Raw genomic sequence first — 15,584 nt, 5'->3', positions numbered from 1 at the left:
GTTCAAAGCTGCAGTGAACCACAATCATGCCACTGCACTACAGTCTGGGTAACAAAGCACAACCCTGTCCCTAAAAACACTCTTTTTAATTTTTTTTTTTTTTTAAAGAAGAAACCCAGTGATCTTATATTCTTATTTCCAATGGTCATTTCTCTGACCTCTTTTTGCTTATGATCAGTATTTGATATAGATGATCACCCCTCCTGGAAACACACTGCTTGCCTTCCAGAATATCTGTTTTCTTGGTTTTCCTCCTCTCTCTTTAGATTTAGTTTTTTACTAGTTCTTCCTGCAGAGTTGCAATTATCTCCATTTTACCAGAAAACAGAAACTCAAAATAGTATAAGCAATTTGCCCGGTGTTACCAGGCTGGGAAACAGCAGAGTCAGGTCTGAATGAGTCTGATTAAAAGCTAAAGCTACTTTACGCTATGCCGCCTCCCTGCTGACAGGAAGTAGACCTACTTTTTTTTTTTTTTTTTTTTTTGAGATAGGGTCTTACTTTGTCACCCAGGCTGGAGTGCGATGGTGCGATCTCTGCTCACTGCAGCCTTCACCTCCCAGGCTCAAAAGCCATCCTCCCCTCAGCCTCCCGTGTAGTTGGGACTACAGGCATGCGCCAACACGCCAGGCCAATCTTTGTGTTTTTTTGTAGGGATAGATTTTCGCCATGTTGCCAAAGCTGGTCTCGAACTCCTGGGCTCATGCGATCCACCTGCCTCAGCCTCCCAAAGTGCTGAGATTAGAGGCATAAGCCACTGCACCCAGCCTACTTTTCAAACACAGAAATGGGTTTTGACTATTTACTCAAAGCACAGAAGGAGGTAAGCAATCCTAAAAAGCTGCTTTAGAATATAAATGGTGAGATAAAATAAACTGGTCTTATACCTTAGTTTATTCAATATAGAAATATAATAACTGCTGTTTTTAGACTGATACAAAATACCCAATACAAAAGAACAAACATGAAGAAGTGTTCATTCTGTCTAGAGGACAAGGTGGTAAGGAAAGTGCTCTTTCTGAATGACATGCATGTATCAGTATAATGCTCTGTTCTGTGCTACCAGAGCTTGATGACAGCATCCCTTAAGATCACCTAAATGGCACTATTGTGACCAGATTCCACTTACAAAGTAACTATCTGATCTTCATCAGCTTTCCCAAATAGAATTTTATAATGGTAAGAAATTGCTTTGACCAGCTGAGATTAGTATTTTAGTCCTATTAATCATTTGAATTATTGATGAAAGTTCAGAAGTCTGATTTATCAATCTCATGTAAGCTTAGTGTGAATCACTGTTCAGTTTGACCACACTTGAGGAAGTGTTACTGGACTAAGGCATCTGAAAACCATGCCCTGTACCTGTGCCAAACAGTCTTGATTTCTGCCTGGGCAGCCAACCATTGCCTTTCTTGGTTTTTCGTATTTTGAGATTGGCAGTCTTAAAATTTAAGGTACTCATCATTCTAAGTCCCAAGGCGCTGAAAAACCCAATCCATTTTTCTGGGAGTCTGACAAAGTATAGCACTGAAGACTAGGTAAAGGAAAGGATATAGGAATACATGCAGTTTAGGATCTTTCCCAAGGCTCTGAAATCAACAAGTAGTTCTTGCTCTCTAAAAAGTACAGTATGTCACCAAAGATTACTACCTAAAATAACAAAAGTATTCCAAAAAACACCTGAAAACTTTCAAGGAGAATTACAAAAGAATTTTTTTTTTAATAGCTAGGCCAGAGTCAGAGTCAGCAGGCATATAGCACCTAAGTAGTTAACATCTTACCAATTAAATGCCAGACATTGCTACTGATCCTGGCATAATCAAACAAAAGTCTCTACTTGTTTCAGATCTCAGAGCACTTTTTCATGATCTTAGAATAATTACTTCACTCAAACACAAAACATTAGAAAGATATGCTTTCATATTTGTTTATGAAACAGCTTAAACATACAAAACCTACGGCCATCTAACTACGGAAAGTTAGTGGTGCCAAGAAGAATTACAAACCGTTAAAAGACTATCCAGAAACATTTAACGAGCGGCCTACGTGTACACCATAAACTTTGAATGTCTGCCAGACTCTAGAGGGAGAAAAAAAACCTTCAGGAATCCAGTCTACTTCACACGTTCAGAAATGCTGGGGCCTAGGGGGAGCTGGGGATAGGAATCACAGTGAGGGGTTATAAGAGACTTAGCAGAATATGAAGTAAAGTGAAAAGAAATAAAAGTTAAGAAAACCAACTGGAATGAAGATATCCACAAAGGCAAAGTAGAAAAAGTTACATGTAAAGCACTTAAATATATTTGAACCTCCTCTGGTTAGGAGAGAGGTGAAAAGAAATAGCTGCTGAAAAGAGAAACCTAAGAAAGGGCCTCTGGTCTATTTTTCAGTCAGGAATCAAGTGAAAATTAGGGACAGTGAAAATTAGGGACAATCAAACATTTGAGTGTTCCCCCTGGGAAAAGGATTGGTAGTTACAAAATAATAAAAACCAGAGCCGAAATCCACCCATCCTAATAGTCCCTAGCCAGCAGATATGTCACAACCTCTCTACCCCCACCAACCACAGTACGCAGAAAAAAAAAAAAAAAAAGCCATCTATACTTAACCTTCAAAATGAACATCTAAGGGGAAAATAATAGGGGTGCCTGAGAATCTACTGTGAAAGAAAATGCAAACCGTTTTTCCTCCACGCTCCCACTTAACACGAATGCTTCTATGACCAGATGTGTGAAGGTTTTTCCCCACACACCAAGCAATTCTCTAGCATATACCCACTGAGTGTCCTATAGGTCAATTCAATCCTGACACTATCTACCCGGAGTTAGATCCCACTGAGATTATGGGCTCAGTCCCACAATACCGTCCCTGTCTTCTTCAGACACAAGTAAGGTCATCACCCACACTTCTGATGACCGGCTATAAGGCTGGGTTCCCAACACTCCCTCCTGGAGTTGGATTAATTTGCTAGAAGGACTCACAGAACATGGGCAAACACATTAACTGGTTCGTTATAAGGATATGGTAAAGTACACGGATGAACAGACAGATGAAGTTGTATACAGGGTGAGGAACAGCGTAGGGGGGCAGAGCTTCCATGCCCTCTCCCACCTCAGCCTACTTTGGGACGTGAGGCGGAAGGATCACCTGAGCTCCAGGAGGTTGAGGCCACAGTGAGCAGAGATAGCATCACTGCACTCCAGCCTGGGCAAGAGTGAGACCCTGTCTCAAAAAACAAGACATACAAGCTGCCAACAAACACGAAAAAATACTCAACATAACGAAACAGAAAAATGCAAATCAAAACCACAATGAGATACCATCTCACACCACTCAGAATGGCTATTACTAAAAAGACAAAAACTAACAGATGCTGGCGAGGCTGCCCAAAAAAGGGAATACTTATACACTGTTGGTGGGAATGTAATTAGTTCAGCCATTGTGAAAAGCAGTTGGGAGATTTCTCAAAGAACTAAAAATAGAACTAAACCAGGCCCAGTGGCTCATACCTATAATCCCAGCATTTTGGGGGGCTGAGGAGGGCGGATCATCTGAGCCAAGAATTGGAGACCAGCCTGGGCAACAAGGTAAAACCCCATCTCTACAAAAAAAAATACAAAAATTAGAAATCGAGACCACAAAACCCCATCTCTACAAAAAAAAGCATACAAAAATTAGCCAGCATGGTGGCAAGTACCTATGGTCCCAGTTACTTGGGAGGCTGAGGTGGGAGGATCGTCTGAGCCTAGGACGTGGAGTTTGCAGGGAGCTGAGATCACATCACTGCACTCCAGCCTGGGTGATAAGAGTCAAACTCTGTCTTGAGAGATAAAGTGATTGATTGACAGATATAAATAAATAAATAACAAACAGAACCACCCGTTTGACCCAGCAATTCCATTACTGGTTCTATACCCAAAGGAAAATAAATCTTTCTACAAAAAAGGTACATGCACTGGTATATTCACTGCAGCACTATTCACAATAGTAAAAACATGGAATCAACCTAGCTGCCATCAACAGTGGGCTGGATAAAGAAAATGTGGCACATATACATCATGGAATACTACATGGCCACAAAAAAGAAAGAAATCATATCCTTTGCAGCAACATGGATGTAGCTGGAGGCCATTATCCTAAGTGAATTAATGTAGGAAAAGAAAACCAAATACTGTATAAGCAGGAGCTAAACACTGGGTACATACGGACATAAACATGGGAACAATAAAACTGGGACTATTAGAAGGAGAAGGGAAGGACTGTAAGGGCTAAAAATCGACTGACTACCTGTGTGATGGGATCATTTATGTCCCAAACCTCAATGTCACACAATATACCCATGTAACAAACCTGCACATGTACCCCTTGGATCTACAATAAAACCTGAAATTATTAAAAAAAAATTATTACTCAATCTGTAACTCAGCACATACACCTTTGAGTATTTACCCAAAAGAAATGAAAATATACATACCCCAAAAGATATGTATATTGCAAAAATAAGTAATTCAAAAATCTAGGTTGTTGGAACTTGTTAAATATTTTGAGCCTTAAGAGAATGTGATTATGAAACCTGAGTCGCTTAAACAGGCAACTGGAACCTAGGAAGCTGTAGCTTTTGTTTCTCTGATTATACGTTAGCCTTATTTCTTACCTACATTGTTCTGTAAACTGTTGTAAATGACTAACCAATGAGTGCCAGGGAAGATGTCGTGCCTCTTCCTATTAGCTGCTGATATTCATTACAGATTAATTTCCCTCTTTCCTCTCTCACACACAGACTTCATAACCACCACATCATTCAAGATGGAATGTGGAAGGGCGCAGTGTCTCACACCTGTAATCTGAACACTTCAGGAGGCCAAGGCGTGCAGACTGTCTGAGTTCAGGAGTTCGTGACCAGCAACACGATGAAACTCCGTCTGTACTAAAAACACAAAAATTAGCTGGGCGTGGTGGTATGCGCTTGTGGTCCCAATTACTCGGGAGGCTGAAGCAGGAGAACTGCTTGAACTCAAGGGGCAAAAGTTGCAGTGCTGATATTACGCCACTGCACTCCAGCCTGGGCAACAGAGCGAGACTCCATCTCAAAAAAAAAAAAATATGGAATGTTAAACACACTCTTCGAAAGAAAAAAAATTTAAAAACAAGTTATATGGAAAAGAAAACAATCTATAACTAAACTGTTGTAACTCATAAACGAACCTTGCAGAGAAAATATTGTAATCCTGTTAAATGTCTTTGTTTCCTGCCTGTACAAGCAGCACCTTAACTTTTTTATGTATTTTATTTTATTTTTGAGATGGAGTCACGCTCTGTTGCCAGGCTGGAGTACAGTGGCGCAATCTTGGCTCACTGCAACCTCTGACTCCCTGGTTCAAGTGATTCTCCTGCCCCAGCCTCCTGAGTAGCTGGGACTACAGGCAGGCGCCACCACGCCTGGCTAATTTTTGTATTTTTAGTAGAGACGGGGGTTTTACCATGTTGGCCAGGACAGTCTCGATCTCCTGACCTCGTGATCCGCCCGCCTTGGCCTCTCAAAGTGCTGGGACTACAGGTGTGAGCCACCATGCCCGGCCCAGGCCCTTAACGTTTAACTTTGAAGTCCAGATCCCAGTGTTATGGAGTCCATATTCCCCAGATAGTCATTCCCAGATTTTCACTTAAAACTCGTATTTAAAAACTCTTTGAAACTGGATTCTGCTCATTTCAATTATTTCAGGTTGACAATACAGTTGTTCATCACAGCTTTATTCATAATTGCCAAAAACTGAAAACCCAAATGTTCAATAATAGTAAATGGATAGGCTGGACGTGGTGGCTCACGCCTGTAATCCCAGCACTTTGGGAGGCCGAGGCGGGCAGATTACTGGAGATCAGGAGTTCAAGACCAGCCTGGTCAACAGGGTGAAACCCCATCTCTACCAAAAACACAAAAATTAGCTGGGTGTGGTGGCACATGCCTATAAGTCCAGCTACTCGGGGGGCTGAGGCAGGAGAATCCCTCGAACCCAGGAGGCGGAGGTTGTAGTGAGCCAAGATTGAGCCACTGTACTCCAGCTAGGCAATAGAGCGAGATTCCTTTTCAGGAAAAAAAAAAAAAAAAGCAAATGGATAACCAAATTTTAACATACTGACACCACTAAATACTACTAAACAATAAAAAACAATGAATCGATGAACTGATACACACAAATACGAATCAATCTCAAACATTAAATAAGAGACCCAAGAGATTCCATTTATATGAATTTGTGGCGATAAAAATCAGAACATTTTGCCTCTACAGTGATGGAAATATTCAATATATTAATTGGTGCATGGTTTACATGGATATATATATTTATCAAGACTCAAATTATACAGTTAAGGTCTACATGTACATTGCATTTTATGTAAATTTTACCTGAACTAAAAAATATTCTATATTCTAACACTTGGCCAGGTGAAAAGACTTTTTCCAGATGAGCAATTACTAAGGAAACAAACAACCCACAAACTTTTGCTAAGTAAGTACTCATTACGACATTGTTAATGACATTAGTGCGAAAGTTATCAGTATCAAAATGGAGTGACTAATGTCAAGCTCTAACCAAATGGAGACCTTACTATGCAAGGAATTCCTCAAAATGGCAGTGTCCCAGATAACCTGCTTGTACAACTGCCTGACACAGCTGTCTCTACCGATGAACCAATGAAACACCACCAACTCCTACAATAAGCCCTTGTAACCAACAGTCTTTGTTTCAAAACAACTTACTTGGACTTCCTCTTTGTCTTTAAAAGTTTCCTCTTACCCCAACCTCTTTGGATGCACCTAAGATTCCTTAAAGCACGTGTCCCTGATTATAATCCCTTGCTATTCTCGAATAAACTCTGGAAAGTTGGTCTCTCCGTAGCTCATTTTAGCTTCATCTTAGGAACCCAAGATAACCTGGACAAGGTGGCTCATGCCTATAATCCCAGAACTTTGGTAGGCCAAGGTAGGCAGATCACTTCAGCCCAGGAGTTCAAAATCAGCCTGGGCAACGTGATGAGACGTCTCTACAAAAAAATTTTTTAAACAGCTAAATTAAGTTAAATTAAAAGGAACCAAGATTTTCAGAGAAAGGGTGTATTTATAAATCAAGGAAATTAAATGGAAACACTGGCCAGGCTCATAACAGTAATCCCAGCACTTTGGGAGGCCAAGGCGGGAGGCCTGCTTGAGCCCAGAAGTTCGAGACCAGACTGAGCAACAAAGGGAGATCCCTCATCTCTACAAAAACTAAAAAGAAATCACCCAGGTGTGGTGGCACATGCCTGTAGAGGCAGGAGGACTGCCTGAGCCTGGAAGGTCAAGTCTACAGAGAGCTATGATCACACCACTGCACTCCAGCCTGGGTGACAGAGTAAGACCTTGTCTCTCCCCCGCCATCACCAACACCACCCCGCCCCAACACACACAAATACTAAAACTGGCTTGAGAATATCAACATAAACTTATGATTTAATTTATTTCTATCCACTGAAGTGTTGTAGAAGCAATATTACCTCTGAAATAATGGCACTCCTAAATTCTCAATTTCGAGCTCTAATACCAAGAAAGCAAAGTTCTTCGTAAAATGGTCAATTAAAAGATAGGCAAGAAATGTATAAAACAAGCCTGGGACATCTTTCAGTGCCAAAAAGCTAAAGTCTAATGGAGTCATCAAGTCAACACGATACAGAAGCCAGCTAGAAGGGGTCGTCACTGGACAAACTATGACCATTTGAGCAGTAAGAATCATAATTACAATGGAATGAAACACACTGAATCAATACAAATCTATGAGAACCTCAATAAACAAAGCCAAAACAAAAGAGAGATAACATAATCCTTTCTGTGCTGCAAAAAAAGAGCTGGCAGTGATGTAAAAGATGAAACTACCATAGTAATCAAGGCAAGGAGGAGAGACGGGGAGACGGGGAGATGGGGGAAGAGATGGGACATGGACTGCAAGTCAGCCACTATCTGAGGCAGCTATTACAATATGGAGATAGGTAACTAAAGAGAAAGATGTAAGTGGTTACGCCTCAGCAGGAACTGGATTCAGAGTAATCAAACAGCCCCAGTTTAAGAAAAGCCCTACCTGGCCAGGCGCAGTGGCTCGCGCCTGTAATCCCAGCACTTTGGGAGGCCGAGGTGGGCAGATCATGAGGTCAAGAGATCAAGACCAGCCTGGTCAGCATGGTGAAATCCCATCTCCACTAAAAATACAAAAACTAGCTGGGCGTGGTGCCTGTACCCCTCTACAGAACTACGTGCCTGTAGTCTTAGCTACTCGGGAGGCTGAGGCAGAAGAATCACTTGAACCCGGGAGGCAGAGGTTGCAGTGAGCCGAGATTGCGCCACTGCACTCCAGCCTGGCGACAGAGAGAGACCTTGTCTCCAAAAAAGAAAGAAAAGAAAAGCTCCACTTTACAAAACAATGACAGCTAATAAATGATGAAAGAATTTTTTAAGACATCATTTTATAATTCCTATTCGACATTAATCAAGGATTATAAAAACAGCCGGGTGCAGTGGCTCATGCCTGTGATCTCAGCACTGTAGGAGGCTGAGGTGAGCAGATAGCTTGAGCCCACGAGTTCAAGATCAGCCTGGGAAACACAGCAAAACCCTGTCTCTAGTAAAAATACAAAAATTAGCTGGGCATGGTGGTACATCGCAGCTACTCGGGAGGCTGAGATGGGAGAATCACCTGAGCCAGGAAAGGGGCAACAGTGGACAGTGATCATGCCACTCTACTCCAGCCTGGGCAAAAGGAGTGAAACCCTTAGGGGAAAAAAAAAAAAAAAAAGCATTATACTGGGTTAAAAGCATTAGATGAATACTGGCACTAATGAAATGCTAAAAGCCACCAGTACACAGATTCTACACAGACTACTTTCTGATTATAAGGTAGAAAACGTTTAATGGAGGAATAAATTGTTACTCCCTTCACCAGTCTTACCAACACTATGGAGGAAGAACCAGGTATTGTGGTCTCTTGCTTGCTGTGGTGCAGTATGAAATACACGTCAGTAATGTTTACACCTTGATTTGAAAACTAGAGGAACTGGCCAAATGACATCAAAGGAGAAATCAGACATGAGAGAATGTGGGACTTTCTGCAGGTAAACCGGCCTGTTGCCTTCAACAAACTGGTGTCAGCACTATTCTAGATTTGAAGAGACTTAAGGAATATATTCAGATGCAATGAACAGTCCCTACGTTGGACCCATAAACCAGCACTAAAAAAAATTTTATGGACAGTGAGAGAAGACATGTAATACCTAGTTCATGTTTACATTAATGATTTGCGTGATGTTATTCTGACCAGGTATAAAAATGTGGTTTTTTGTTAAAAGGCTCTCAGATGTTAAACCATTTATTTTAGTGGGCCAGATTTTCTTTAAGGGAAATGAGACTGAGTTACAGGCAATCTTAGTTGACAAGATAAAATTCTGAATTTTCCCAGCACTTTGGGGCCGGGTGTGGTAGCTCACGTCTGTAATCCCAGCACTTTGGGAGGTCAAGGCAGTCGGATCACAAGGTCAGGAGATCGAGACCATCCTCGCCAACATGGTGAAACCCCGTCTCTACTAAAAATACAAAAATTAGCTGGGCGTGGTGGCACGTGCTTGTAGTCTCAGCTACTCCGGAGGCTGAGGCAGGAGAATTGCTTGAACCAGGGAGTCGGAGGTTTCAGTGAGCCAAGATGGTGCCACTGCACTCCAGCCTGGCGACAGAGCAAGACTCCGTCTCAAAAAAAAAAAAAAAAAATATATATATATATATATATATATATATATATATATATATATATATATATATATATATATTCCTGAATTTTCCCAGCTCTTTGGGAGGTCTAGGCAGGCCAATCACTTGAGCCCAGGAGTTCAAGACCAACCTGGGCAACATGGAGGATCCCGTCTATTCAAAAATTAGCCAGGCATGGTGGTGTGTGCCTATAGTCCCAGCTACATGAGAGGCTGAAGTGGGAGAATGGCTTGAGCCCAGAAGTGGAGGCTGCAGTGAGATGAGATCAAGCCACCGCACTCCACCAGCCTGGGTAACACAGTGAGACCCTGATCTCAGAAAAAAAATTTTTTTTAATCTTGAATTTGACATCTCTCTTTTCTTTTACTATGCTTTTCACATTTTCTTCTTCTCCATTCTTTGTGCTTTACTTCTTTTCCCAACCATAAAGGAGAAAACAAAGGGCAACAGAGGAAAGGAAGGGAGGTAAGCAGGAAGAAATAAACTCATGTGCAGAAAGACCCTTTTTTTGAGTAATCAGGCTCCTTAGAGCTACTGTAAGTTAGGGCACATCTGAAAAGGCAGTGACACTAACCTTCATGCCAATCTACTTTCACTGAAGTTAATACAGACCCTCCTCATTTCTCAACTTCAAATATTACACATCCTCCCCACACTGCCATTGATTACTTTCCTCATATGCACCTGCTCATGCCACTCTCCTATTAAAACTTTAAATGGCCCTGCCTGCCTGCCTACATGAAGTTCAAACCTCAAAGTCCTCTACTACCTCAACTTAGCTATTTTCTCACTTATCTACAGCCCTTTGACACATGCTACCCTATAATGTCCTAATTAGAGGAAACCTAGTTCTAAGACTTTTTTTGACACAAGGTCTCGCTGTCACCTACGCCAGAGTGCAGTGGTGCAATCACAGGCTCCTGGGCTCAGGCACCACCACACACAGCTAGTATTTTCCAGTTTTTTGTAGAGATGGGGGGGCATCACTACATTGCCCAGGCTGGTCTTGAACTCCTGGCCTCAAGGGATCCTCTTGCCTCAGCCTCCTAAATTGCTGGGTTTATAGATGTGAGCCACTGCACCCAGCCTAAAATATAAGTCTTTCAACACATGCTAATCTCTACTAAAGACAACCTTCATCCTAAACTCCTACTTTCTCTTCACAGGAACTCAGACGACATATTACAGCCTCTGTAAGCCCTCCTCAACACGGGAACAAGTTCAGTACTCCCCACTCTGCATGCACACCATACATTCACCACAGCATATGTCACCTCCAAACAGTTTGTATCTCCCAATGTCTTGTGTAATACCTAGCAAATTACACTAATGAACTGTTCTATTTTTTCCTTCATGACCAAAATCAGGTTTCCATAGAAAAAAAATCCAAAAGCCATTCAATACAGTGGAACCATGCTTTCTTAAGGAAGTTTTCTTTACAGAATCATTTATTCAACAAATATTCACTGAGCACCTTCAATGTGACAAGCACTCTGCCAGGTACTATGAATAAAGAATAATAAATGCATGATCTTACAGCTTAAGCAACTAGAAAGCAACAAAAACCTCACAACCATGCACTCACACTACCATTCTCTTATTTTTGTTACCACCACTCAAATTTAGGACTTTAATTCTTGTTTCCTCAACCATTACAATGGCCTCTTCTAATTGGTACTTATGCTTTTAGGATTACAACTAACCTAAATACCACTTAGATTATTCTACCTAAAGCCAAGTCCTAATTACACTGCAAAATTCAGAAAAACAAGCTCTTTGTGAAGCAGACTTTTTTTTTTTGAGATGGAGTTTCGCTCTTTCACCCAGGCTGGAGTGCAGTGGCGCTATCTCGGTTCACTGCAAGCTCTGCCTTCTAGGTTCAAGCGATTCTCCTGCCTCAGCCTCCCGAGCAGCTGGGATTACAGGCGCCCGCCAATACGCGCGGCTAATTTTTGTACTTTTAGTGGAGATGGGGTTTCACCATGTTGGCCAGGCTGGTCTCGAACTCCTGACCTCATGATCCACCTACCTAGGCCTCCCAAAGTGCTGGGATTATAGTGAAGCTGACTTCCGACTATAAAATCGAGAAGTTTCAGACATATGGTATGGCTCAAACCTGTAAGCCCAGCATATTTGGAGGCCGAGGCGGGAGGAAACCAGCCTGGGCAACACAGGGAAACCCCTGTCTCTACAAAAACTAAAAATTAAAAAAAGGGCCAGGCGTGGTGGCTCATAACTGTAATCCCAGCACTTTGGGAGGTGGAGGCGGGTGGATCACGAGGTCAGGAGTTCAAGACCAGCCTGGGCAATATGGTGAAACCCCGTCTCTAAAGTACAAAAATTAGCTGGGCATGGTGGTACGTACCTGTATCCCAGCTACTCTGAGAGTAGGGAGGCTGAGGCAGGAGAATCGCTTGAACTTGGGAGGTGGAGCTTGCAGTGAGCCGAGATTGTGCCACTGACTACAGCCTGGGCGACAGAGCAAGACTCTGTTTCAAAATAATAATAAAAAATAAAAAATAAAAATTAAAAAAAAGCCAGGTGTGGTGGGACATGCCTATGGTCCCAGCTACTCAGGAGGCCAAAGCGGGAAAATTACTGGAGCCTGGGGAGAAGGCTGCAGTGAGCCTTGATTGTGCCACTGCACTCCAGCTTGAGCGACAGAGACCCTGTCTCAAAAAATAAATAAATGGTCGGGTGCGGTGGCTCAAGCCTGTAATCCCAGCACTTTGGGAGGCCAAGGTGGGTGGAGCACAAGGACAGGAGATTGAGACCATCCTAGCTAACACGGTGACATGCCGTCTCTACTAAAAATACAAAAAAATTAGCCGGGCATTGGTGGCAAGCGTCTGTAGTCCCAGCTACTCGGGAGGCTGAGGCAGGAGAATGGCGTGAACCCAGAAGGCAGAGCTTGCAGTGAGCTGAGACTGCGCCACCGCACTCCAGCCTGGATGATAGAGCAAGACTCCGTCTCAAATAAATAAATAAATAAATGGCCGGGCGCAGTGGCTTACGCCTGTAATCCCAGCACTTTGGGAGGCTGAGGCGGACTGATCACCTGAGGTCGGGAGTTCGAGACCAGCCTGACGAATATGGAGAAATCCCGTCTCTACTAAAAAATACAAAGATTAGCCGGGCATGGTGGTGCATGCCTGTAATCCCAGTTACTTGGGAGGCTGAGGCAGGAGAATCGCTTGAACCCGGGAGGCAGAGGTTGCAGTGAGCCGAGACTGCGCCACTGCGCTCCAGCCTGACAACAGATTGAGACTCTGTCTCAAAAATAAATAAATAAAAAAAATAACAAAATTTGAATGTTTAGCTGGAATGATTTCTGGTCCTACACCCACTTAAAATGATGATTCTATATTATCCCTTCTCTTCCCCTTTAAGATCTCTACTGCTGAGAAAAATTCATCGAGAATTCAAAATATTCTACCTTTCCAAATTTCTGTCCCAATACTTCCTTCTATATCTTTTGATGCAACTGGCAGACAAACTGCCATCCTTCAGATATGCTCCACTCTTCCCTATCTCCAAGCATTTAGTGATACCATTTTCACACTGAAATTCTACCCGTAATTCCAGGTTAAATGTTACCCTATCCTTCCCACCTAGCCTCCACAGTGGGTCTGCTCACAAGCTGTTTTCTCATAAAACCAGAACCATGAATGCCTTACACAAAGCAAGATTAGACAAAACAAAAACGAAATTTTGCTAAGTATTCTTCAAAGACCATTCTGAAATCCACAGCTTTCAGAAGACTAAAATACAACTCATCTTTCCAAAGATCCTGTCTTTATTACAGTCCATTATTTTCACACATTACAGTGAGAAGAGAGCTGAATGAAACTCTACAAATTTCTAAACCGATTAAGAGCAATGAATTCCAAGCTATGCTTTTGGTGGAAAGGGAAGAAGGAAAAGAGTGATATGTCAAAAATGGAGCCAGTAGTGGCATACGCCTGTAATCCGAGTTACTCAGCAGGCTGAGGTGGGAAGATTCCTTGAGCCCAGGAGTTCAAGGCCAGCCTGGGCAACAGAGAGACACCTTGTTGAGCAAAAAAAAAAAAAATTTTAATTTTAAAATTGTTTATTTTTTTCAGATACAGGGTCTCACTCTGTTGCCCAGGCTGGAGCATAGTAACACAATCATGCCTCACTCAAGCTTCAACCTCCTCAGGCTCAAGCGATCCTCCCATCTCAGCCTCCCAAGTAGCTGAACTACAGGTGCAGACCCAGCTAATTTTTTTTTTTTTTTTTGAGACAGAGTCTTGCTCTGTCACTCAGACTGGAGTGCAGTAGTGTGATCTTGGCTCACTGCAACCTCTGCCTCCCAGGTTCAAGCGATTCTCCTGCCTCAGCCTCCCCAGCAGCTAGGACTATAGGTGCCCGCCACCATACCCGGCTAATTTTTTGTATTTTCAGTAGAAATGGGGTTTCACCATGTTTGCCAGGATGGTCTCGATCTTCCGACCTCGTGATCCACCCGCCTCGGCCTCCCAAAGTGCTGGGATTGCAAGTGTGAGCCACCACGTCTGGCCTTTTTTTTTTTGTATTTTGTAGAGACAAGGTTTTGCCATGTTGCCCAGGCTGGTCTTGAACTCCTGGATTCAAGCGATTTCCCCGTCTCAGCCTCCCAAAGTGGTAGGATTACAGACGTGAGTCACTGTGCCTGGCCCCCCCCCCAAATTTAATTATATTTAAAAATGGAAAAAGAATTATCCAAAGAAAGGAAATCAAATTACAAACATATGCCAAAAAAATAACCTTCCTGTCCGGACGCGGTGGCTCACTCCTGTAATTCCAACACTTTGGAAGGCCAAGGCAAGCAGATCACCTGACGTCAGGAGTTCGAGACCAGCCTGGTCAACATGGTGAAACCCCATCTCTACTAAAAGCATAAAAATTAGCCGGGCATGGTGGCAGGTGCCTGTAGTCCCAGTTACTCAGGAGGCTGAGGCAGGAGAACAGCTTGAACCCAGGAGGTGGAGGTTGCAGTAAGCTGAGATGGCACCACTGCACTCCAACCTGGGTGACAAGAGTGAGACTCTGTCTCCAAAAAAAAAAAAAAAAAAGTAACTGTCCTATTTTCCATTATTATAAAACAAAAAGCCCCAAGTCATACTCAAAAGACACTCACCCAAAAATTAATCCCTCTATGAATACAATCTAAATGACAATTCATTTATAGGTACATTAAAAACTTTTAGATAATGAACCTTTAAAATATCATATAAAGACAATAATTTAATAAATGCTATTTTTTTAATACCCATACTCTGGAATTTCAAATTACAATTATGACTGAGATGGCAGGCCTACCACATTCTTTAATATATTCGCCTGCTGTTTTTGACGAGTATATTATTTGAATTCTACAAATTAAAATTATGTGCCTCTAGTATAAATAAACCCACCTGGCTCCATTAGACTACAGTCATAAGCCTTTCTCACAGCCTCAATTCAGTTAAGGCACTTCCACTCTCACTTCAAACCCAAAATCTGCTGCCTCCCAATGTCATCACATTTGTTTCCTTCTCTTTCTAGTCAGGTTTCCTTCACATATTGGCCAGTTAAAATTTACGGATAGAAGGCCTGGCTACTCGGAAGGCTGAGGCAGGCGGACAGGGTGAGTCCAGGAGTTTGAGGCTATAGCATGCTATGACTGCACCTGTGAACAGCCACTGCACTCCAGCCTGGGCAACACAGTAAAACGACAGCTCTTAAAAAAAAAAAAGTTTACAGATGATAAACCTCATTTAGAAGCTATCCTTAGTGGCAAATGTCTATCATCAGT

The 15,584-nt window shown here is 42.4% G+C and overlaps 1 protein-coding gene across 4 annotated transcripts in view; it reads right to left on the bottom strand.

Moving 5' to 3' along the window:
* CNOT6 (CCR4-NOT transcription complex subunit 6) overlaps positions 1-15,584 on the bottom strand; it is an 86,035-nt gene that overhangs the window by 55,115 nt on the left and 15,336 nt on the right. The window contains exons 1-2 of one of the 4 annotated variants that reach the window (XM_065547154.2): positions 3,698-3,820; positions 3,510-3,601 (exon numbers count right to left, since the gene is read on the bottom strand). The exons of the other annotated variants lie outside the window; for them this stretch is intronic. The gene's annotated coding sequence lies outside the window, so the exon portion shown is untranslated. Of the gene's footprint in view, positions 1-3,509; positions 3,602-3,697; positions 3,821-15,584 lie in introns of those variants that run through there. 4 annotated transcript variants of the gene reach the window in all.

The sequence above is a fragment of the Macaca fascicularis genome, chromosome 6, assembly GCF_037993035.2.
Source record: "Macaca fascicularis isolate 582-1 chromosome 6, T2T-MFA8v1.1".
Lineage (NCBI taxonomy): Eukaryota > Metazoa > Chordata > Mammalia > Primates > Cercopithecidae > Macaca > Macaca fascicularis.
This window is presented reverse-complemented; position numbering and strand designations above follow the sequence as displayed.